This window comes from Phyllobates terribilis, unplaced genomic scaffold (assembly GCF_046119375.1).
Source record: "Phyllobates terribilis strain yellow unplaced genomic scaffold, ASM4611937v1 Scaffold_84__1_contigs__length_6523798, whole genome shotgun sequence".
Lineage (NCBI taxonomy): Eukaryota > Metazoa > Chordata > Amphibia > Anura > Dendrobatidae > Phyllobates > Phyllobates terribilis.
This window is the reverse complement of record NW_027362844.1, coordinates 5291985-5318363: the sequence shown is the minus strand read 5'-3', so window position 1 is coordinate 5318363 and position 26379 is coordinate 5291985.

Genomic DNA, 26379 nt, shown 5'->3' with positions numbered 1-26379 from the left:
TGCTCACTGGGACTTAAATGACGTCCTGTTGAGCATCACCCAGTGATGTCATGATGTCTCTTGATGCCTAATGAGCATTGAATTCCAAAAATTTGGGTTCTGGAAAATCCAATTTTTTGTGAAATTTGAAGCAGAGAGACAAAAATAAGACAGCCCCCAAAAAGGGAATGGTATTATAGTATCTAGTTTTGCATTTTGCATGAGTTCTTGTAAATACTGCTATCATAAGGCGGTATCTGCAGCCCATTCAGGTTGCACAGGTTGTCCAGTGCCTAAAGGATAACAAAGAGGTTTGCCATGTCTTTCAGCACAGTCTCCAGAGCATGGAGGAGATTCCAGGACACTGTCTGTGGCACATTATTATTATTATTATTTGGCACTTTTCATGTGAAAAAGGGGGTATACATAGCAAACACAATTGCAAAAATCTTGAACAAAAACGCAATGGCAAACTGGTACTGGAGGAGAGAGGACCCTACCTGCGATGTCTCACAATCTTCAAGGGATGGGTGAGGATACAGTAGGTGAGGGTAGAGCTGGTCATGCAGCGGTGTGGTGGAGCAATGATTACTGCAGGTTGTAGGCTTTTCGGAAGAGGTGGGTTTTCAGGTTCCTTTAGAAGGTTTCCTCAGTAGGCAAGAGTCTGATGCTTTGGGGTAGAGAGTTCCAGAGTAGGGGGGATACACGGGAGAAATCTTGTATGCGATTGTGAGAAGAAAAGATAAGAGGGGAGTAGAGAAGGAGATCTTGTGAGGATCGTAGGTTGCGTGTAGGTGTGTACCGGGAGACTAGGTCACAGAAGTATGGAGGAGAAAGGTTGTGGATGGCTTTGTATGCCACGGTTAGGGTTTTGAACTGGAGTCTCTGGGCAATGAGGAGTCAGTGAAGCATTTGACAGAGAGGAGAGGCTGGGGAGTAGGCGGGAGGCAGGTGGATTAGTCGGGCAGCAGAGTTTAGGATAGATTGGAGGGGTACGGGAGTGTTAGCGGGGAGGCCACAGAGCAGGATTTTGTAGTAGTTGAGGCGGGAGATGATGAGGGCGTGCACTAGTGTTTTTGCAGATTCATGGTTGAGGAATATGCGGATCCGGGAGATGTTTTTGAGTTGGAGTCGGCAGGAAGAGGAAAGGGCTTTGATATGTGGTTTGAAGGAGAGGTTAGAGTCCAGGGTTACCCTGAGGCAGCGAGCTTATGGGACTGGGGAAAGTGGACAGCCATTGATTTTGATGGATATGACTCGCCCCCAGGGCCATGGGGTACTCGGCAGCTGGGCCTTATGGCTGCTTGCAGGGGGGATATCACGGTGGCTGGCCCGGTTCGTGACCCAGGGCGGTCAGTGCAAAAAGGGGATATAATTGTTAGGGACATTTTGTGACGCTGACTCGCCCCCGGGGGCCTGCAGCTGATCGCCAGGGTTATCACGGTGTCTGGCCCAGGGCGGTCAGTGCTCAAAGGGGTATCAATTATTAGTAGAAGTTCAGAGAGTTCGTGACGCCACCTGTGGTGTCTGGTGAAGGTCCTCTGAGACAGATGTCAAGGCAGCTAAAGATGGTAGAGCTCCCCAGAGGCGGAGCGGGCCTCAGGGCAGTGTAAATAGATGAATGGTGCACTGGGCGTTGTAGTGCGGTGATGGAAAATGGCGCCGGTGAAGAAACAGACAGAGGCTGTTCGATGCAGTCGTCCAAGGTTTTACTTACAGTTCTTAGGCAATTCACAAGTGCACTTTACAGGTGAAGGCCTCCCGCGTCGCGCTGCGTTCACCAGGCAGGGGTTCAGTCCTTCCTTAAGCAGCTTAGGAGTGCCTGGCAGAACCCCACTTTCTCGTGTTCCTACTTTGACCATCTTTACACTTGGTCGTTCTCACCGCTGCCCTACGCTGCCCACTCTCAATTCCGCTGGGGTATGCTGAAGTCCTTGCTGTACATCGGATCCGGGATCAACCTGACCCCCTGGGGATTAGAATGAAGCAAACCGATCCCTCCTGACACCTGGCAGGAGCGGGGCGTACGGGTGCCGTCCTGCACGCGCCGTACCCCCTGGGATCCTTTTTGGAGAATGGAGCCTACTCCCTGCTCCACTCCGGGGCCTCTATCCTGAGCCCTAACTTGCGGAACAGAGTTCTGACTGAGCCTCTGCTCCCAGACAGTCTTCACTAACTGGCCTCAACTCCAAATATGGCTTCCTATTATATACCTACTGTATAAGTGCTTCCTGTATCTGCTTCCTCCACCCACACCCACTACTGGTTCCCCCTACCTTTGGATTCCCCCCTACTCCAGCCAGGGTCGGGGCTCAGCAGAAACTACATTGCAACTTGCTCCTCCTGCTGGCCTGGAGTGGTGTAGTGTTGGATGTGGGTGTTTGGGGTTCCGTGCAGCACACCTATCTTACCTGAGAGAAGGAAGACACCACACCTCTGGGTGAGGTGCAGTATCTCTGTGGCGACCGAACCCTCAGGGGCGCCACAATGCCACCTGTGGTAACTGGTGAGGATCACCAGCACTGCAACAGTCCTCTGAGGCAGATGTTAGGGCAGCTAGAGATGGAACGGCTCCCGACAGGTAGAGCAGGCCTCAGGGCAGTGTAAACGATGCAGGTTGCACTGGGCGTTGTGGTGCAGGGGGAACGATGGCGCAGTAGGAGTAACGGACAGAGACAGGGAATTTGCTTTGTTACCTTTACTCATGCAATTGTTAGGTATGGTCCAGGGTACTCCATAGGATAGGTGCACTTCAGGACTTCGCCCCAGTGAGCGGGTATAAGGCGGCCTCCTGATCCGTGTTTGCCTCTGTGTATGCTCCTGGCCAGCCTGCAACTGGGCCTAGATTATGTGTTACTTCACCTGTTGCTCAGAAGTAGGACCTCCGGTTGGTAACCACTTTCCCTGGACGTCGGGGCCTTCGTGGTTCCTGGTCCTGTGTGTGTCTAGCTTTCAAGTTTTGCCAGGGACTTGTAGTCCTCCTGGGATTCCGGTTGACCCTACTGGGTGTAAAGGGTCCCTGTAGGCACGGACCCGGAGTCCGGTATGTATAACGGGGTGAGCTTACTATGCTCCTCTGCCCCCCACTCTCCTTTCCTCCTCGCCGTCGGCCACACTCGGGGACGTCACTACTCGGCAGCTGACGTGTTGCGTCTTCACCGCTCTCTGAGCATCGGCACGCTCTCAGACTCTCTCTGTCTAACTGCTCTGTTCTGCTCTGAGCACTGACTAAACTCAGACTGACTCTGACTAACTAACTCTGACTAACCAACTGAGCTGCCTGGCTCCACCTTCCCTTTATATGTCCCTATCAGGGCTCCCTCTGCTGGTATGAGGTGGAAGGTGGAGGTGTGTGAATGTAGTGAGGGCCTCTTGTGGAGAAGTCCATCCATGCACCCATATGGGTCTGTGGCACCAAAGTCAGATGGGGGGCTGAGTGAAATGGGGGAAAGATGATGAATTCTGTTTTATCCATGTTAAGTTTTAGAAATCTAGCAGAGAAGAAGGATGAGATAGCGAACAGACATTGTGGGGTTCTGGTTAGTAAGGAGGTGATACCAGGTCCAGAGAGGTACATCTGTGTGTCGTTAGCATAGAGATGATACTGAAAGCCGTGGGACTCTATGAGCTGTCCCAGGCCGAGGGTGTAGATGGAGAGGAGCAGGGGTCCTATGACTGAACCTTGGGGAACACCGACAGATAGGGTGCGAGATGAGGAGGTGGTGTGTGAGTGAGAAACACTGAAGGTTCTGTCTGTTAAGTATGACTAGATCCAAGATAGGGCCAAGTCTTTGATACCAAGAGATGAGAGAGTCTGTAGTAATAGGGAATGGTCCACTGTGTCAAGGGCAGATGACAGTTCCAGGAGGAAAAGGACAGAATAGTGTCGCTTGGATTTGGCGGTTAGTAGGTCGTTGGTGACTTTAGTCAGGGTAGTTTCAGTAGAATGGTGCGGTTGTAAGCCAGATTGTAAGCGGTCAAAGAGGGAGCAGGAGGAGAGGTGGGAGGACAGTTCAAAATGGACGTGCTGTTCCAGTAGTTTTGAGGCATAGGGGAGAAGTGATATGGGGCGATAGCTAGTCAGAGAGGATGGGTCAAGGGAGGGTTTTTTAAGGATGGGTGTGATGGAGGCATGTTTGAAACATGAGGGGAAGGCACCAGTTGTTAGTGACAGGTTGAAGAGGTGGGTTAGAGTTGGGATGAAGACTGTAAGGTTAGGGATGAGGTGGAATGGGATAGGGTCAAGTTCACAGGTGGTGAGGTGTGACTTAGAGAGTAAGGAGGAAAGTTGATCTTCCGAACTGGCGGAGAAGCTGGTTTTGGAGGAGGAGGATTGAGTAGATATGAGGAGGGGCTGTGGGGACTTTAGGAAAAAGCTTTGTCTGATGGTATCAATCTTCTGCTTGAAGAATGAGGCAAAGTCCTCGGCTGAGATGAAAGTAGAGGGAGGAGGGGATGGGGGGCGGAGGAGAGAATTGAAAGTGTTGAATAGCTGTTTAGGGTTGTGTGACAGGGAAGTTATGAGAGATGAGAAGTAGGTTTGTTTTGCTGCAGTGAGTGTGGACTTGAAAGTAGTGAAGGACTGTTTGAATGCGATAGAGCGCTCGTTGGAGTGGGACTTTTCCCATTTCTGCTCAGCAACCCTGGAGGTCAGTCTCAGTTCTTTTCAGGCTGGTGTGCCAGGATTGCCTGTTGATTGCGCGAGCTTTGTTATATGTAAGGGGGGTGACCGAATTTAGAGCTGTAGCTGTTGTGGTGCTATATGAAGCAGCAGCAGCATCTGCATTGTGTAAGGAACTTATGTCTGTAAGAGAGAGAAGGGATTAAGAGAGTGAATGTAGGTCAAGGTGTTTGAGATTTCTGCAAGTGTATGCAAGTTTGTCAAGTGGGGATTGTGCACCTGGAGAGGAGAGGGAAGAGAATGTTAGTAGGTTGTGGTCAGATAGAGGGAGAGGTGAGTTGGAGAGGTTAGATAAGGAACAGAGGCGGATGAAGATGAGGTTCAGTGTGTGGCCATCTTTTTGGGTGGCTGCGGAAGACCATTGAGGAGGAAGGAGGAAGTGAGGGATAGAAGCTTAGAGACAGATGAGTGGGAAGTGTCAATGGGGATGTTGAATTCACCCATGATGATAGTGGAGATGTCAGCGGAAAGGAAGTGAAGCAGCCAGGTGGTGAAATGGTCGAAGAAATTGGTGGCTGGCCCTGGAAATGACAGCCAGTTGGAGGTTGGAGGGGGAGTAGATGTGTAAACAGTGCGCCTCAAAAGAGGGGAAAGTAACAGAGGGCGACAGTGGAATTGGGGAGAAGGAGCAGTTATCTGACAGGAGGATACCAATTCCTCCGCCATGCTTGCCGCTGGAGTGTGGGAAAGATGGGATCCACCATAGGAAAGTGCAGCTGGAGAACCTGTGTCAGAGGGGGTGAGCCAGGTTTCTGTGATGCCGAGGAAGGAGAGTTTGTTAGTAATGAAAAGATCATGGATGTAGGAAAGTTTGTAGCAGACAGAGCGAGCGTCCAGAGAGCTCCTGTTAGTGGGACTGGGGAAGCGGGGGCTGGGCGGATGGGTATAAGGTTAGAGAGGTTATGGAAATTTGTAGTAGGTTGTGGGTAGGAGGTAGAAGTGACTGTGGGGATGTGGTGAGGAAGGCCAGGATTTGGAGAGATATCGCCAGCAGTGAAGAGGAGAAGAGAAAATGTTAGTAGGTGGGAGCATGAGAGAGCATGAAGTGGCTGTCTGTCTTTGGAGACAGAGGATTGAATATTAAAGAAGAATTCTGAAGAGGAGGTGAATTGAAGGGGTAGGATGGGGGGAGAGATGAACAGTTCATTACGAGGTGTAGGTATTAGGGGGGTTAGTAGAAAGTAGAGGACTATAGGGGAGAGAGTGAAAACACATAGAAACATTGCTTATTGTGAATGTGTACTATCTTTCAGTGCATAGTTAAAGAGAGTATAAAGTGTGGTTACCTGACTCCTGCAATGACTAACTGCCAAATGTAATAACTGCCCACACTTGGCGCCGATGACATTCAGCGCAAGACACGTGCATGTGACGCGCCCCCTGGGTCGTGGGGTACCCGGTGCCGGGCCGGTAGATGCTGGGGGAATATCTCAGTTGCGGTGACCCGGTCCATGACCCAGAGCGGTCAATAAAAGGGGTTATGTATAGGAGATTTATAGAGTTTTTATAGAGTTCATGATGCCACCTGTGGAATGCGTCTAACGGGAGCCGCCGCTGCAGAGCAGTCCTCTGAAGCTGATGTTACTGCAGCAGGGATGGTGTGGCTCTCCACATGAAGAGCTAGCTCCAGGGCAGTGTAGATGATGTTGCAGGTTGTGCTGGGCGTTGAAGTGCAGGGGTTGATGGCGCAGCAAGAAACACAGAGACAAGATAGTGCAGTCCCAGGGTCTTTACTCACAGTTGTTGCAGTCCAGATTACAGGCGCCAAAGCAATCTCCCTCGTCGTGCTTACTCAGTGAGGGGCTCAGTCCACCCTCAGATAGCTCCGGAGTACACAGCAGGACCCCCTTCTGTGTCTTCTCTCTGGCTGTCTCCCTGAACCTCATACCAAGTGTTCCAGTCTAGTACCTGCGGGCCTTGGCGGGCAACGTCTGCTCCATCTCCTGGGTCCTATATAGCTACCTTCCTGGTGAGACTGGTATGGGATGTTGGCTACATGACATAAAGTTCTGCAGCCTCCGGTTTCTAGCTGAGACGTGCAATCTTCTACTAGTTGAGGGACCGGTTCCCTGTGTGCAGCCTGACCCCTCCACCTCCCGGTAGATTCGGGCGCACGGGTGGCTTCTCGCATTGCCCGTACCCCTGGGGTCCTCTCTTCTGTTCCTGGAGCCTTTCTGCTCCATCTACTCTCTTCTCTCCTTCTCTTCAACCTTGGGCCTCACTGATTAGGCCCGTCTCTGGAGCAGAGCTCCTACAGAGCCCCTGCACCTTCCACTCTCCTCCTCTGACTGAACTGACTTTCTAAGATGGCTTCACTATTTTATATCTTTCTTCTATGTGCTCCCCTTAACTACATCCTCCACCCACACCAACTACATGGTTCCCCCTTACTAGGCCCCCCCCCCACTCCAGCCAGGTTCCAGGGATTGTGCTCTCCTGTAGGAGCAATCTCGCCCTGCCGTCTGAAGTGTGGTGTAATGAATGCAGGTGTTAGGGTCCTGAGCTGTACTCCTTCCTTGCCTGAGGGTGAGATACCACACTTCTGGGTGAGATGCAGTACCTCTGTGGCGACCGAACCCTCAGGGGCGCTACACATGCACCCCACACGCGTGCACCCCTTAAGCAGCTTCTAAATTTATGGAGCAGAACTGTAGAAGAGCATCAACTGAACATCAGGACCAATATCTGCTCCTTTGTGTAAGGATGAACAGGAGGACTGCAAAGGCCCTACAACATAACCAGAAGCACGTTACACCCAAAATTGTCAGAAACAGACTCCATGAGGGCGGTATGAGGGCCCGACGTCCTGTAATAGGACCTTACTCACAGCTCAGCACCTTGCAACTCAATTGGCATACACCTGAGAACACCAGAATTGTCAGGTCCTACGGTCTCTGTACAGGTGATAGCAGGTTCACATTGAGCATGTGATAGATGTGAAAGTCTGGAGACGCCGTGGTGAATGTTATTCAGTCTGCACCGTCACCCAGCATGATGGGCACCATGTGATAGCCAATGGCAACCTGACTGCTGTTAGGTACACGGATGAAATCCTTAGAGCCAATGTCAGACCTTACTGTGGTGCAGTGGACCGTTGGTTCCTCCTAGTGCAGGACAATACCCTTCCTCATGTGCCATACTGGGAAGGCAGTTCCTGGATGATGAAAACATTGATGAGCTCACTTTTCCCAGACCCAGGTGCAAACCTGGTACAACTTGTGTAGCTACACAGGGGTCCAAAAGGTAAGAGGGGCCACTACCACTTCCAAAACAGGTGGAATTGTCTGTGTCCACTCATGCCCAGACCTGAATCCAATTGTGAATCTTTAAATCATTATGTATCAATGCATCCAATGCCGGGGTCTGGGAGGCTGTGGTTGGTGTTACCGAAAAGGATGATTGCAACAGACTCCATGGATGGGCGGCTTATGACTGGTAGTGAACAGAAGGGCGGCTATATTAAAGGGGCCAGAGCCGTACTTATAAGCAGAGGCCCACATGACGGTGATTGGGCCAGGAGAGAAAAATAAAGTTTGAATGGGGTCTATGGGATTGGATCAATAGGGAGTGGGAGGGGATAGTAAAAGGGAGTATAAAAGGAAAAGTGTGGGAAAAGGGGCCATTCCTGTGGGGACAGCAATGGGAAAAGTCTCACCTGCACACCCTCTTTTTTCAGGGAATTTAGAGATATCTAATGGAAATATATAGTACAAACCAAAAGTTTGGACACACCTTCTCATTTAAAGATTTTACTGTATTTTCATGACGATGAAAATTGTACATTCACACTGAAGACATCAAAACTATGAAATAACACATGTGGAATTATATACTTAACAAAAAAGTGTGAAACAACTGAAAATATGTCTTATATTCTAGGTTCTTCAAAGTAGCCACCTTTTGCTTTGATGACTGCTTTGCATACTCTTGGCATTCTCTTGATGAGCTTCAAGAGGTAGTCACTGAAAATGGTTTTCACTTCACAGATGTCCCCTGTCAGGTTTAATAAGTGGGATTTCTTGCCTTATAAATGGGGTTGGGACCATCAGTTGTGTTGTGCAGAAGTCAGGTGGAGACACAGCTGATAGTCCTACTGAATAGACTGTAAGAATTTGTATTATGGCAAGAAAAAAGCAGCTAAGTAAAGAAAAACGAGTGGCCATCATTACTTTAAAAAATGAAGGTCAGTCAGTGCGAAAAATTGGGAAAACTTAGAAAGTGTCCCCAAGTGCAGTTGCAGTAACCATCAAGCGCTACAAAGAAACTGGCTCACATGAGGACCGCCCCAGGAAAGGAAGACCAAGAGTCACCTCTGCTTCTGAGGATAAGTTTATCCGAGTCACCAGCCTCAGAAATCTCCGGTTAATAGCAGCTCAGATTAGAGACCAGGTCAATGCCATACAGAGTTCTAGCAGCAGACACATCTCTACAACAACTGTTAAGAGGAGACTTTGTACAGCAGGCCTTCATGGTAAAATAGCTGCTAGGAAACCACTGCTAAGGACAGGCAACAAGCAGAAGAGACTTGTTTGGGCTAAAGAACACAAGGAATGGACATTAGACCAGTGGAAAGGTGAACGGATGGACTCTACATGCCTGGTTCCCACCGTGAAGCATGGAGGAGGAGGTGTGATGGTGTGGGGGTGCTTTGTTGGTGACACTGTTGGGGATTTATTCAAAATTGAAGGCATACTGAACCAGCATGGTTACCACAGCGTCTTGCAGCGGCATGCTATTCCATCCGGTTTGCGTTTAGTTGGACCATCATTTATTTTTTAACAGGACAATGACCCCAAACACACCTCCATTCTGTGTAAGGGCTATTTGACCAAGAAGGAGAGTGATGGGGTGCTACGCCAGATGACCTGGCCTCCGCAGTCACCAGACCTGTACCCAATCGAGATGATTTGGGGTGAGCTGGACCGCAGAGTGAAGGCAAAAGGGCCAACAAGTGCTAAGTGTAGCGTCGGCGTCCCTGCCGCCTGCTAGGCAGGGACGCTGTTCCCCTCACCTCTCCGCTCCGTGCCTGGCGTCCTCCTCCCGCTCTGCTGGCAGCGCGCACTGCTTCCCGGCAACAGTGCTTAGGGCGCGCGCGCGCGCGCTCCCCCTCTCTTAAAGGGGCCACGCGGACCGTCCTAAGGAGTCCCCGGACAATGGCCGGAGGACCTCACCATATATAAGGCACCTCCTCCAAAATGGAGGTGCCCGAGCAATGTTGTTGCAAAGCCTTCACTCTGCTTCAGCCCTCAGGTCCCGTTACCAGTTACCTGCCAGTCACCTGCCAGATTCCTGCTTGATACCTGCCTGATATCCGCTTACCTGCTTGCAAGCCTGCGGTCCGACGGTCTGCCTTCCGACACCTGTCAGTCTGTCTATGGACCAGCCTGCCCGCTCACCAGGGAGCGCTCACCTGCTACCTGCCTGCTAGCCTACCTGGAGGCTCTGCCGTCACTTGCCGTGACCACCTGCCAGTCCAGAGACTCTTGCCCGCTCACCTGGGAGCGCTCACCTGCTACCTGCCTGCTAGCCTACCTGGAGGCTCTGCCGTCACTTGCCGTGACCACCTGCCAGTCCAGAGACTCTTGCCCGCTCACCTGGGAGCGCTCACCTGCTACCTGCCTGCTAGCCTACCTGGAGGCTCTGCCTTCACTTGCTGTGACCACCTGCCCGTCCAGAGACTCTTGCCCGCTCACCTGGGAGCGTCCACCTGCTACCTGTCTGCTAGTCTACCCTGAGACTGTCCCTGTCACTTGCTGTGACTACCTGCCCTTCTACCCAGAGACTGTCCCTGTCACTTGCCGTGACTACCTGCCCTTCTACCCAGAGACTGTCACTGCCACTTGCCGTGACTACCTGCCCGTCTTCCCTGGGAGCCACCCGCTTCCTTACAAGGACCGCCCCCTTGTATAGTTGCTCAGAGGTTCCGCCTCCCAGACCCGTTACACTAAGCATCTCTGGGAACTCCTTCAAGATTGTTGGAAGACTATTTCCGGTGACTACCTCTTGAAGCTCATCAAGAGAATGCCAAGAGTGTGCAAAGCAGTCATCAAAGCAAAAGGTGGCTACTTTGAAGAACCTAGAATATAAGATATATTTTCAGTTGTTCCACACTTTTTTGTTAACTATTTAATTCCACATGTGTTAATTCATAGTTTTGATGCCTTCAGTGTGAATGTACAATTTTCATAGTCATGAAAATACAGAAAAATCTTTAAATGAGAAGGTGTGTCCAAACTTTTGGTCTGTACTGTATATTGTTATGTTTTATGGCTCGGGCTTATGATGAAGGTTATAAATTTTTACTGTGAGTCACAGTGGCTGGGGCAGTAGGGGGTGTCTTTGGGGTTGGTGGAATTTTTTATGGGTGGGAATTTACAGAGATGGTTCCCTTCAGGATGGAATTACTAATTGGCTGATCTGGCACTTAGTGGGGCTCTGGACTGGGGTGTACTCTTGGAGCCAGTGGTGGTGTTTCCTTTACCACTGATTGTGGTGTGGTGCCCTCGAGCTTGGGGTTACGGCTGAGAGTAAAATAATTCTATGGAAAAATGCCTTGTTCTACATGTGCCGGATCTTGTAGCCCCAAGGACCTCCGCCAATTCTTTCATTGGTTATTGTTGTTTGTTAATAAATGGCCGATATGGCAAATTATATCCAAAAAAAAAGTCTCCTGTGTATCATTTATTATAAGTTAAGTGGTATGAGACACTGCTTGGGGAGAAAGAAAATAATTAATATGAGGGATGGTTTCAGGAGAACGATTTGTGCCATACACCGTCATGATCACAGATATATTTTTTTAAATGTCAGAAATATATTTTTTAACATTTTGATTTCTTTGATTAACAGTTCTGCACACAGAGATATTCCCCTAAGGCCACATTCACACATTCAGTATTTGGTCAGTATTTTACATCAGTATTTGTAAGTTAAAACCAGGAGTGGGTGATAAATACAGAAGTAGTCACGTGTTTCTATTATACTTTAACTCTGATTCTTCCACTCCTGGTTTTGGCTTACAGATACTGATGCAAAATACTGACCAAATACCTCACTTTTATTTTTGTAAATATTCAGGTTTCGGATTTTATTAACCTTTATGATTAACCAGCAGCACTGTAGTTGTTCAATACTAAAATTAATCATTAAAAATACAAATTGTGCACTCCGTGTATATCTGTATACTGTATGTATACATCTGCAAAAGTTTGGTTCCCCATCCTTCAAATTTGATATCTATCTATCTATCATTTTGACATTAGAATAAAAATGATGTCACAAGTGATGTGATGACATCACCACATTCTATATCCCAGTGTTCCGTCCTAAGGGAAACCACTGCCTTACAGACTCCCAAGGGTGAGGCAGCCCCTTTTGTTTTTCGTGACAAACGAAGCAAAAATTGATTTTAAAATGGATAAAGAGAGAAGAAGAGCCCATAGAGATCGGGTTCTCAGAGAGAAGAGAGGAATAAATGAAGAGCAGGTAATATTGTTCGCTTTAGGGCGAAAAGACTTTATACTACCGGACATTGACACTGACGCCTCAAAAATGGCGTCCAAACGTCAAATTCTAGACAAAATGAGAAAGACCAAAAGACATGAGATCCTTACAGAGAGAAGGAAAATGGAGACCCTCACGGAGTCTCACTCTGCAGCCTCCGCTGAGCTTCAGAGGGCCATTCTTATCTCCTTGATAAAACTCGGAGATCTGGTCCCTGAAATACGGAGGAGAAACAAAGATGCCATCCTCAATAAGAGGAGAAACATCAGCGCAGAGTTAGAGCTGGAAGAGGTTCTCCAAGAGACACCAAGACAAGTGACATCCTCCAGATCTGAAAGTCTGGAGGCACCGAAACTACAAAGAGTGGCAGCCCAGAAGAGGATCAGGAACAGCAGAGACTGGGTTGTCCAATGTAGAAGACGTCTCATCTACGCTAAACCCATTATAAATGGGAATGGTGCATTACGGAGGTCGAGGTCATCAGCTGAAAACATCTCCATCCCAGAGAACAAACAGCTGAGTGTTTCTCCACCAAACACATCACTGGATACAGATGGACCAGGTAAGATGGATCTGCTCAGTGTAATAAGACTGGGGGTGACGAGGATTATACTCCTAATATTATGTACTGGCATCAATTATCAAAAGTGCAGAAAAACTGTCCTTGTTGCCCATAGCAACCAATCACAATGCAGCTTTCATTGTTCCATAGAATGTTAAGAGATGGAATCTATGCTGTGATTCGTTGCTATGGACAACAGGGACATTTTTACTATTGGACAGTTTTGATAAATGAGAGCCCAAATATTAGACATTTCCTGCTCATTTACATAATTCTATTTAAAATTATAATATTTTCTTTTAGTTATATTTGTTAACCCCTTCTTGACCGGGTAACCTTTCGTTGTTTTTTCCTTCCTCCTTCGAAAACCCATAACTATTTATTTTTTAATTTGTCTCCCAATGTAGCTGTATGCGGACTTGATTTTTTAGTGGACGAGCTGTAGTTTTGAACATTATTTATTTTACTATTCAATATTCTTGAAAAAGATTCAAAATGTGGTAAAATTGTGGAAAAAAGTGATTCCGCCATTGTTTTCTTTACTGTGTTCATTGAATGGTAAAAATGACCTGACAGAATGATTCTCCATGTCAGTTACAGCTATGATAATGCTGAACAGACATAGGGGTTATAATTCACTGAACTGGTAGAAGAAAATTAGGAATTTTATAAAAAATAAATTGGTTTGTGTCCCTATATTCTGAGACATTGTATCTTTTGGATTTTGATCGCTGGATGGAGCTGTGCGAGGACTTGATTTGGGTTTTTTTGCGGGACAAGTTGTAGCTTTTATAGATAACTTTCTCGGGTAGACAAGACATTGTGATATCTTTTATTACAATTTATTAGATGTATACTGCGCCCTCACAAAAACACTATTCTGGTCTTTACATTTATTTTCTCATTTCAGTGTTTACTGTTTGGGTTAATTAATGTTCCGGATGTGGTTATACTAGATATTCAAATTATTATTATTATTATTATTATTATTATTATTATTATTAATGGGGAAGTATTTTTTTTACATTTTATTATTTTTTTTACTTTTTTTTGTTACTTCTTTTCTTTAGTCTCCTTTGGGGACTTGAACCTGCGATATTCTGATCGCTTCTACTAGATACTGTGATAGAACTGTATATAGCTAAATTAAAAATCTCATATGAAAGCCAGGCTGGTCTTAACAGGAAGAGGAAAAGACAGGGGCTTTCAGCAGGCTGAGGTAGTCATTTCCAATAATGTGTTCACTAAGGGGTTCAAATTTTTTATATCATCTCAGCAGATGGAATCGATAAGACGCCCTACGACACAACGGACATACCGGCACAAAGCCTTGATGATGCCAGTTTACAGATTTCTGACCCAAGAGAACTGGTCCACACTGACCAACCTATAGACTTTTCCAATCTCGAGTTCTGGAAAGTTCTTGGAAAAGGAAACTATGGAAAAGTAAGTGTCAATTTATATTGTCCGTGTTCCCCAATGTATCCTGCACCAGATACACAGGAGAGATGTACATATTCATTACAGGATGCTCATATGTAATGATAATTGGGATTAACTAGTGAACTACTACACAGTAATAGATGAGAGTTTGGTCTGATCTGTTGTGATTTTTCTCCAGGTCGTCTTGGCATCAGATCCAGTCAGTGAAGGACTGCTGGCCATCAAAATCATGGACAAAAGTTCTTGTGAGGACTTAATCTCTACAGAGCTAGAAGTCCTAAGAATGGCTGCCGGGTGCCCCTACCTAATGACTATGCGGGCGTTTAGGGAAACACCTACGGAGTATGAAATAGCCATGGACTATATGGCTGGAGGAGACCTGTTTGGCCACATGAAAGATTCAATGATGTTTAACACAAAGACAATAAGGTAAATGTCCGGTACTGAATGTGAATAATCCGCTGCCGGCACATTGTAGTCTTAGATCAATGGACAACGACAACAAGAGAAACTAATGATGTGAAAAGGACACGTGTGTGATCTCCTCATGTTCTCTGTATGATTGTGCATGTAACCACTGATCCATCCTTTCTACTCCACAGACTCTTTGCGGCAGAGATGGTGTGCGGACTCCAGTTCCTGCATGAACGCGGCGTCATACATAGGTAATCATTTCACCTTCATAAATCTGTCACCTGTGACTCTCTGTTGTCTCCTTACATATCTATTGTAGAAAGTTCTTTCCATGAATTGTCCTCACAATCAGTGTCTGCTCCTTCTCCCTGCAGTGACCTGAAGCCAGAGAACATCCTCCTCCAAGACACCGGACACATCAAAATCTCAGACTTTGGCTTAGCAGCCATGAATGTGTTTGAGGGTGACATAGTGGAATATACTGCTGGCACTAAGGGTTACATAGCGCCCGAGGTAAGGAACATCTCTGTGTGATTGATGTCGATAGTAGGATTGAGGGATAATCTGATCCCAATGTATCCTGCTCATATCTAATCACAGACCGGTCCTCATAGTCTCTGTGTGTAAATCCCCTTCCCGGTATATTCAGATTCTCTCCAATCTCATGTTCCCATAGGTAATGGACGGTGAAGGATACAACCATCTGGCAGACTCCTTTTCCTTTGGCGTTATCTTATATATGATGACTGTAGGTGACTGGCCATTCTATACCAGAGGCACAATGGACGAATACCACCAGTCTCTGTATGACGACATCCCTTCTTTTCCACCTGGGATATGCTGTCATGCCATGGATATCATAAAACGGGTGAGTAAGATCAGATGGACAATGATAAAGGGGAATTACAAGAAGATATAGAAGATAAGATATGGACAGTCCATAGACATTGTGTAATAATTTATCAGTAATAATACATAATATAATGACTAATGCTTTGTTTTCATTTTCTAGCTCCTCTGCAAAACTCCATCTGCCCGATCTGCCATTACATCATCCATCAGATCGCATCCATTTTTCTATTCTATAGACTGGAGCGATGTGGAGTCCGGCAGAGCCGACCCACCATTCCCATATTACTATGTAAGTACAACACATACAGACATCCAAAGTGTTATCACTACCCAGTAACACACTTACCCACTATACACCTTATCGCTATATCCCCCTAGTACTGTATATACTGTATGTGAGGGGCTGATTCTCAGACGTGTATATTTCTCTTCTTCCAGCAGGAGTATTAGGCTGATAAAAATCAGCCCCATTCCAGTAACATCCAGGAATGAAGATTTACATTAATCGGATGAGACAATTACACTGGACTTTCTTATTTACCGGACTGTGACAAACCTACCAAGCTTCCACCACATAACATCCAAGTAGATTTGAGCACCAAACATCCAGGGATTTATTCCGATCGCCATATTTGGGGTCAGGAAGGAATTTTTTTCCCTTGATATGAGGATGATGCAACAACGAGTCCTCAGGGTTATTTTTCGCCTTCCTCTGGATCAACATAGCAAGTAATTAAAGGCTGAAATTGAAGGACTTCTTTCAGCCATACTTGTTATGTCACCATCTGGACGACTCATCTACAATGTGGTGGTAAGGAGACGACTACAAGATATGGACATAAAGAAGGAAGCGGCTGCTCCTTCTCCTACTTGGCCATGTACAGACAGAAGGAAGCGGCTTCTCCTTCCTCTACCAGGCCATGGTCAGACAGAAGGAAGCGGCTGCTCCTTCACCTTCCTGACCATGGTCAGACAGAAGGCCATTTGGCTGATCGCGATGCTGTAGGAATCCAGGAAAACTCCAACTACACAGATCACAAGTCACACATTCCTGCTCTTCTCCTCTCTCATGTGTGATCCAGACCTGGATGTCCAAAAGCGGCAAAAGTGTAAGCCGAGGCCTGAGGAGCGGAATCATCATCATTTGCTCCTTTCCACAGAAAGTGACTATATCTACACACTTTCTTTTTATATATTTGCATAATATTAACAACTTTTATGCATAAAAATAAATATATAAAACATCTATGTTGCTTTTGGTTATATTACAGACATGCTTTTTGGTATTTTTATTAATATCATGATAAGGTATTTTGCTGCCTTAGGCAGATGACGCAAATGGCTTCCCCCCAAGAAAAGGAATAGGTGAGACTCTATGGTAACTGGACCTCTAACTTCCTCGTCTGATCCATCAGGTAACAAGCTCTGATGACCACTTCCTTTACAATGTCAGACCCAAGAATAGTCATGGAAACTAATATAGCTTAATTATAATGGGGGCCGTTTGGTTTCAATTAATGAGATACAATAGATGCCGCTTGTAACAAAACCGATGGTTGTTCTACTGCCGTATTCCTGTGTGGCGCCATCCTCTAACAGGGGGCAGACTGTCCATACCCTGCGTATTGCGGGAATTACCGCCAGAACATCGACCTGATTACAGCTCCTCTGCTCCTGTCCTGGGGGCAGCGTTCACATTGTCTTAAAGACACAAATGCATTTCAATGCAGAGAGGGAATGAGAACCAGGGCGCAGGCGTTGAGCGGTGTTAGTGACCCACTGACTCCTCTCACCTTTGTTCCTGTGTACCGGCTGTCAGCATGCTAAATGTTTGCGGCAGGAGGAAGGTGCCAGTTGACTGCAGGCGTTCAATAATGTCAATTTTTTTTCTTAAACTGCTCCCCCCTCAGAGAGGTAGCGTCCTAGGCGGGTGCCTACCCCTTGTCCCGGGCCTGCACTGGTGGTTCAGTTTGAATCCTCTTGCAGGAATAGTGCCATACACTATTGCAGTCAGTACAATGGAAATCATTGACTTGTCAAATTTAAAGGCTTTTTTGCGAAGAAGAGAAAAATGAAGACTGTTTACTGGGTTTTTTCAACCATAGCTGTGATTAAAGCAATGCTCCTTTGCTCATAGGGGAAATCAGTTTTATCAATCGCTTTGTTGGGGAGCTGTCCACTCCATTCTGGTCTTTCGGTCGTCCCACGTTACTTCTGACTCTCAGAATCCTACAGGATCTTATACGCGGTGTGGAAGACAATTTCTCTATATAATGAGCCTTAATGTGACTCTCACAAGAATGCAAAGTGAGATTCATTCACCTCTACATCACTAGTCAGAGCTGTAGACACCAGGTTAATTTAATGAAATATCAGACCACCACTTTCAGGCCATATTCACACGTTCAGTATTTGGTCAGTATTTTACCTCAGTATTTCTAAGTCCAAACCAGGTGAGGAACAATCAAAGGAAAAGTATAATAGAAACACGTCACCATTTCTGCATTTATCACCCACTCCTGGTTTTGCCTTACACATACTGATGTAAAATACTGACCAAATACTGAATGTGTGAACGTGGCATGACATTTATTGCACTAGTCCATGTGCCGTCTGTTTTTTAATAACAGTTCCGTGTCTAATCCGTGAGACTCAGAGCAGGTTCTATTCTCATTCATTTTGCAGATCAGACTCAGCCATTAAAGTCTAAGGAAATCCATGTACAACGGATGAAGCACTGAAGACTTTTCTTTTCCTTTAGTGCTCCATCAGTGTTTCATCCATTTTTAATAGATCCATTAATAGTCAATGGATAAATAAAAGTTCAGACTGTCTACCTGCTTCAGTTTTTGCAAATGTATGAGGAAAAAATATATCTATACAACACGGATATAAAATGGAGACAATGCGGAGACACATGGGAGAAAAAGGTTCTGTTTTACAAGGATATAGAAATAGACAAGGATTTGTGAATGTAGCGTCCTCTGAAGAATAGGTAAAACCCATCAAGCTAAAGACAAGACAGACTGATAACTCAGTGAGGAATACAATAGAAGCTGCCTATTGAAGTCTACGGAGAGGCTCCGGACATCACTAGGTAGGCTTCATTTCTACACATGAGCTTGATGTATCATCCATTACTTTTTCTGTACATTTATTAGCATTTGTTATGTTTGTAGCATGGTATTCTACAGTTAGCATTATTAGTCGTATATGCCTTTATATATGACGCGCCCCCTGGGCCGTGTGTGTGGGAATACCCGGAGCCGGGTCTTTGTGTGATGTCAGCGGTTGTAGTCTCCGTGGCGGCGACCCGGTCCCGTGGCTCAGGGTGGTCAAACCAGTGGCGGATCTGTTTACTAGGTTTTTAATGTTGAAATGTCCGACTATGCCACCCGTGGATTGCGATCACTGAGAACCGCCGCTGCAGGGCACACCGCTGAGGCTGATGTTGTGTGCGCAGCAGAGGGTAGTATAACTCCCCACGGGAGGAGTATAGCCTCAGGGCAGCATGTGTAGATGGTGAGGGTTGTGGTGCATAGGCGCAGCAGAAATGACTCAAAGTCCATGCAGTGCAGTTCAGGGTCTTTACTGTTGGTGATGAAGAGACCCTGCTGGGAGTACTGGCTAACATTAGAGGCCTGGTCAGTCTGTGAGCGAACAAGAATCCCCCTGGCCAGGTGGAGGTGTAGACCTTCCCGTCTAACTGCACTCTTCCTGGCTACCTTGCTGTAGTCGTGTAGTAGCCCACGTCTGTGAGTGTACCGTGTGGTGCTCACCCGTATGGCTGGTGACTTGGGGCCTTTGGATCCTTCCGCTCCTCGATGGCGGTGCCGGTCCCTTGCATGTGACTGAGCCTCCGGGCTTTCTACGGCCAGAGGACCTGAAATCCCCTGCCAGGTGGTTTCTGCTGCTGGATGTGAATATCCTCACAGCCTCGGACTCCGGTGTCCGGTTCTCTGCGTCTTCTGCCAGGACGAGCTCTGCTGCTCCAGTCCCTGGCTCTCAGCTCCTGTCTCCTACAGGGCTGCTTGCTGCTCTATCCCTCTCTCTGGAACTAACTAGCTAACCTCGCCCTAGATCCAGTTTATAAAGGGTAGGTTCCTCCCCTCCCTGGACTGGGGCCGGAGGCGTTGCATGCAAATGTGCTCCTGACCAGGAAAACCCATGCTCGCTCTCAGACATGGTATTTCTACCACTGTGGCAACCAGACCCCCTGGGGTGCCACATTCCCCCCTAGTAAACTTTAGTACTCCGGGACTAAACACTTTTTTTTTTGAAAACACACATAACAGGGTATAAACAATAACACAACAATATATGTACAAGGAGTTCAGTCTTGATAGGTCATGGCGCTTCCGTAACCAGGTGTCCGTGTCACCCAAGATGCATTTTGAGGGACCCGTCCCAAACCCTCCACGTAGGCCCTGGGGTGGCTACAGGGCATCGATGATCCGGCGTTGGACCACGTCTTCAGCCACCTCCACGGGTTTTTGTTCTGTGGTCTGGCCCAAAAGGGGCACTTAACAGGTGCAACTATTTACAAGGTACAGTTCCGGTTATTCATTGTCCATAACCTGTCCGTCCATAGACCCTGTCGGGTAACTTGAGAAACATAATCAGTATTGAGGTAACAAACATAAAACAATACAACATTTGCAATATACAGGTATATATAATTTCTCCTAGATTCTCCAGCGAGCGGGCTTCTGACCTCTAGTGCTCCTTGTTGACCTACGTAACACACTATCTGATGGTGTTCTTTCTGGGTCCCCTGTTTCCATCCCTTGTGTAGTGGGCTCGCTAGTGTCTGCACTACAGGTGTTTGGAGATGTTACGGGTCGGTTGGGCAGCTTTCTGCGTACTCTTTGGCTTACCACGGGCACGGCAGGCTCACTACTAGCAGAGGGTTGATTCTCCTGGGCTGCTGGTATGGAATCCTCTGCCTCCAGGGCCGGTTGCTCTTCCAATACTACTTGCTCTTCTGTAGGCCCTTGAGGGGCTGGCTGGAGAAAGGTAAGGACGGGTACCACAATAGCGTTGTTAATTTGTGTCCAGGACCGGGGAAATTCTCCGAGTACTGTACTGACCATTTCTTCCCTTTCCTCTGCGGGTTGAGGGCTATCTTGGTCTTCATCAGTGCTTTGCAGCAGCTCGGGACACTTCTTCAGGTGGTCTCTAGAGACAGTGGCTGTGGTCTCTCCTCCATCCTTACTGATAACGCATACTTTCGGGTTTTCATGACTTGAGGGCAGTACTGTGTACGGGTCTTTCTCCCACTGGTCATCCAACTTATGGAGCCGCCTCTTCCTCTTCAAGACCTGCTCTCCAGGTGCCAGGGGAACAGCGGGAGCATGCTGGTTGTAAGTCCTCTCTTGCCTTTCTCTTGCTTGAGACAAACTTCTCTCAACACTCTCCTGCACTTTCCGGTACTGCTGCTGCCGTTCTGTATCCCAGTCTGCCTCTGGCGAGGTATCCTCGGGTGTCAGGACTCCCATATCCAGGTCAATAAGCAGCTTACCAGGTCTTGCTCTCATTAGGTAAGCCGGGGTGCAGTTGGTGGAATTTACTGGGATGTGGTTATACAAGTCCACCAGATCAGGCAGTTTTTCAGGACACAGACTGCGTTCTTCCAGGGGCAACGTTTTCAGCAAGTCTATCACCACCTGGTTCATCTTCTCACACAATTCGTTGGTTTGGGGGTGATAGGGCGTTGTCCTTATCTTCTTGCAGCCATAGAGGTTGCAGAGCTCCTGGAAGACCTCCGCTTCGAAGGCTGGACCTTGGTCCGTCAACACTTGCTCTGGATACCCGTGTGGATGGCAGAAGTGCTGCTGGAAGGCTCTAGCTGCTGTCTGAGCTGTTAAGTCCTTGACAGGGATAACCACCAGGAACTGGGAGTAGTGGTCTACGATGATGAGAGCGTAGACGTACCCGGACCTACTTGGAGCCAGCTTCACATGGTCCAGAGCTACCAGTTCTAGTGGCTCCTTGGTGATGATGGGCTGCAGGGGAGTCTTCTGGCTGGCACGGTCCTTTCTTCTCAGGTTGCACGGGCCGCAGTCTCTGCACCTTCTCTCAATGGCCCCTCTCATGCCTACCCAGAAGAACCGTTCACGCAACAGGAACTCCAACTTCTTCCATCCAAAGTGTCCTGCTCCGTCGTGGTATGCCTCCAGGACCATAGCCGCGTCTCGTCTCGGGACCACTACCTGCCAGGTCAGCTCATGTGTCCGGGAGTTAACAATTCTCCGGCACAGCTTCCCCTTGTAGAGAAGCAGTTTACTCTTCTCCTTCCACAGCTGTTTGGTCTCTTCCGGAGCGTCTGGGTCAAGGCGGGCATCAGCCTGTGTCAGCATCTCTTTTACCAGGCGGACGGCTGGGTCACTGTATTGCGTCTCCGCTCAGCTGTAGTGGGGTAAGGGATTGAACATGGCAGAGTGCTTGTCCCTTACACAGTGGGAACACTGGGTAATCTCATGATGGTGGAACGCAGGGAGTTCAATCTCTTCCAGTTCTTCTGGATCTTCCCCTCCGTCCGGCAAGTTCGGCATCCTGGACAGGGCGTCTGCGTTGGCATTTGTGCGTCCCGCCTGGTATTTGATTGTAAATTCATAGTTGGATAGGCGGGCCATCCATCTCTGCTCCAGGGCACCAAGTTTCGCAGTGTCCAGGTGTGTCAACGGGTTGTTGTCCGTGTACACGGTGAACTTGGAAGAGGCAAGGTAATGTTTAAAGTGTTCTGTAACTGCCCACACCACTGCCAGGAACTCTAGCTTGAAGGAGCTATAATTTTCGGGGTTTCTCTCTGTAGCCCGGAGCTTCCTGCCGGCATAAGCAATTACCCGTTCTCTGCCCTGTTGGATCTGGGACAGCACCGCCCCTAGCCCGATGTTGCTCGCGTCCGTGTGGTGGATGAAAGGCTGGCAGTAATCAGGGTAAGCCAGGACCTCATCCCCCGTGAGGGCCATCTTCAGCTGGCGGAAAGACTCATCCTCCAGCTTGTCCCATTTGAAGGGTGGCTTCTGATTCTTGGTCTTTGACTGACCCAACAGGAGGTTTTGCATAGGGGCTGCCATTTTGGTGAACCCGGGGATGAATCTTCGAGGAACTGCCGCACTTCCTTTATGCTGGAGGGTCTTGGCCAGTCCTTAATCACTGTAATTTTATCAGGGTCTGGAGCTACTCCGTCAGCACTCACCATGTGTCCCAGGTACTGTACTTTTGGTTTCAGTAGATGACACTTGGAGGGTTTCACCTTTAGGCCGTAGCCTGCCAGGGCGTCAAACACCTCTGCCAGGTGTTTCAGATGGTCCTCATATGTTTTGGAATACACGATGACATCGTCCAGGTATAGCAGGACCGTCTCGAAATTCCTGTGCCCCAGGCAGCGCTCCATCAACCGCTGGAAGGTTCCTGGTGCGTTGCAGAGCCCGAATGGCATACAGTTGAATTCGCTGAGAACCATCGGGGTGGTGAACGCGGTCTTCTCCTTGTCTGCCTCTGCTACAGGAACCTGCCAGTACCTGCTAGTAAGATCCAAAGTGGAGAAGAAGTTAGCAGACTTTAATGCAGCTAAAGATTCCTCTATCCTAGGTAACGGGTACGCATCTTTGTGTGTGATACGGTTGACCTTTCTGTAATCTACACACATTCTCATGATGCCATCTTTCTTTTTCACAAGAACTAGTGGAGCTGCCCAGGGGCTACAGCTGTCCCTGATTACCCCAGCCTCCTTCATGTCTCGCAACATCCCCTTGGTATTCTGATAGTGTGCAGGGGGTACAGGTCGGTATCTTTCCTTTATGGGTGGATGGTCTCCTGTGGGGATGTGGTGTTCTACCCCCTTTACTTGCCCAAAGTCTAGCGGGTGTTTGCTAAAGACTCTTTCGTACTCCTGCACCACCCGGTAGACTCCCTGTTTTTGGTGTGAGGGAGTGGAGTCGGTGCCCACATGCAGCTTCTGACACCAGTCCTCCATTCGTTTCTTGGAGCCGTTACCCTCCTCTAGTTGAGATGGAGGCAAGGGTTCCATGGCCTTTATGGAGTTTTGGTTAACGGTGAACAATTTGGCTAGAGTGGCATACTGGGGCAAGTATACTTCTCTTTCCCCAATGTTTAGGATGCGGACGGGTACCCTCCCATGGCATACATCGACCACCCCCCGTGCCGTCAAAATGGTGGGCCTACTGTCTGAGTAGACGGGTTCTACCATGGCTTGGTAGTCCCTTCCTCTTAACCCGATTGCAGTTCGGCACCAGATCATCATCTCACTCTTTGGGGGCATGGCGATAGGGAACGGGTCACTCATCCTTACACTACCAATCTCACCACCAGACAGTTCTACCTGCTGCCTTTTCATCAGGGCTCTGATCACTTTTTGTGGGACATGCTACTGGCTGGAGCTGGCGTTCACCGCAACCTGCTGTAATATGACAATTATCTCTGCAAGACAATTTTCAATAACATTAGTACCCAAGGTTATCTTAGGGTGGCTTTCACGACGGTCAATGTCCACAATAATCAGTCCTTGCGCTGGCAGTTCAACTTTACCAATCTTTATGGTCACCTCCTTGAATCCCACCTGCGGCACGGGCTGACCATGTCTTGCGATGATGCTCAAATCGTCATCTGGGTAGCGGGTAATATCTGAGTCATTCCAGTACCGCTTAAAGAGCACATAGGGGATGGTGGTTACCTGTGACCCGGTGTTCAGTAGTGCACTCATAGGAATGCCATCCAGCACCACAGGCAAGACCGGTCGTCCCCCTACGTACTTATCATGCCAGCTCGATGGGCCTGATGATCTTATGCCTGGGGGTCGGTCCTCTGCCCCAGGTCGGGCCCATTTAAATGACAGTACCTTGCCATATGTCCTGGTTGGTTGCAGCGGCGGCAGATGGGTTGTCCGTCCTGGTCATAGCGGTCGCTGGGCCTTCCTCTGAACGATGGGATCCTCCTCCGTTGGCTCCAAGGGACGTCCTCCGGACTGGAAGCCAGCTGGATCTTTCCTGGGGAAGACACCTGTAAAGACTGCACAGTTCTTGTTAGCGCGGCAACGCTTTTGGTCAGATCTTGGACCTGATGGTGCAGGTCTACAGCCGGGGCTTTGTCCAAAGCCTGTGCATCAGCTCCCACAGGCTCTGCAGGCAAGGGTGCCGCCTCCTGGTGATAGGTGATAGCAGGGCGCCTGTGGGTTACAGCGCCACCTGGTGCCGGTTCTCGGAGCACCCGGATGGCCCTGTCTTTAAACTGCGCAAAGTCCAAATCAAGGTTCTGCAAGGACATTACACGCAACTGGGTTCGGTGGGCGCTGGACAGTAGACGCTCAATGAACTGTTCAGTCAACAGCTTATCCTCATTCCGCACGCTGTCAGGGTCTGCCTACTTAATGGCTCTCAGGGCCTCCTGCAAATTCAAAGCATAGTACCGTATACTGTCTTGTGCCCGCTGTTTGCATCCATAAAATTTTAGCTTGATCTCTGCTGAGGTGCGGTATCAAAAGTGCCAGTATTTCCTTTACAGTTCCCTTTTCCCAGGCTGACCAGGACTTCACTTCTCTTTGGGCTGCTCCAATTAACTGACCTATCAGGATGCTCACTTTATGTTCCTCGGACAGGGGGTATACTTTGAATAGGCTATACAGTCTTTCTTTAAAGTTGCTCAGGGTATGCGACTCCCCTGAGTACTTGGGTAACCATGCCGCTCCAGGGATATACGGCATCGTGAACGGCATCACTGCGGCAGCAGCCGCGCTGGCGGTAGGAGCTCCCTCCATTCCTGGTGTCTTCCTCCCCCCTAGTTATCCGTGGCCTACCTTCCATTGCTTCTTCTCGTAGGCCGCGGCTCCGCAGGCGATCGTCGGGGTCGAGGACCTTGCGTCGCGCGCTGGTGACGTCGGCGTCCGCTGGGCTCCTTCCAGGACCTTGCGCAGTGTCAGTACGTAAGGCGGGGCTTCAGCTCTTGCGCGCTTTTGGCGTCCACTCCCCTCTTCTTCCCACGCGGCGTCCCAAAAATGGCGCCCAATAGCGGGAAAATGGCTGCGGATGGTGGGAAAACGTTTGCGGATGGCGGGAAACTTCACCACGGTAAGTATCACAGTCTTTCTTCAGGCACGCAGTACCCGGTGGTTGCGGGCACGAGATCCTGCCGACTACGCCAAAGTTGATGCGCCCCCTGGGCCGTGTGTGTGGGAATACGCGGAGCCGGGTCTCTGTGTGATGTCAGGGGTTGTAGTCTCCGTGGCGGCGACCCGGTCCCGTGGCTCAGGGTGGTCAAACCAGTGGCGGATCTGTTTACTTGGTTTTTAATGTTGAAATGTCCGACTTCACCACCCGTGGATTGCGGTCACTGAGAACCGCCGCTGCGGGGCAGACCGCTGAGGCTGATGTTGTGTGCGCAGCAGGGGGTAGTATAACTCCCCACGGGAGGAGTATAGCCTCAGGGCAGCGTGTGTAGATGGTGAGGGTTGTGGTGCATAGGCGCAGCAGAAATGACTCAAAGTCCGTGCAGTGTAGTTCAGGGTCTTTACTGTTGGTGATGAAGGAGACCCTGCTGGGAGTACTGGCTAGCATTAGAGGCCTGGTCAGTCTGTGAGCGAACAAGAATCCCCCTGGCCAGGTGGAGGTGTAGGCCTTCCCGTCTGACTGCACTCTTCCTGGCTACCTTGCTCTAGTCGTGTAGTAGCCCACGTCCCTGAGTGTACCGTGTGGTGCTCACCCGTATGGCTGGTGACTTGGGGCCTTTGGTTCCTTCCGCTCCTCGATGGCGGTGCCGGTCCCTTGCATGTGACTGAGCCTCCAGGCTTTCTACGGCCAGAGGACCTGAAATCCCCTGCCAGGTGGTTTCTGCTGCTGGATGTGAATATCCTCACAGCCTCGGACTCCGGTGTCCGGTTCTCTGCGTCTTCTGCCAGGACGAGCTCTGCTGCTCCAGTCCCTGGCTC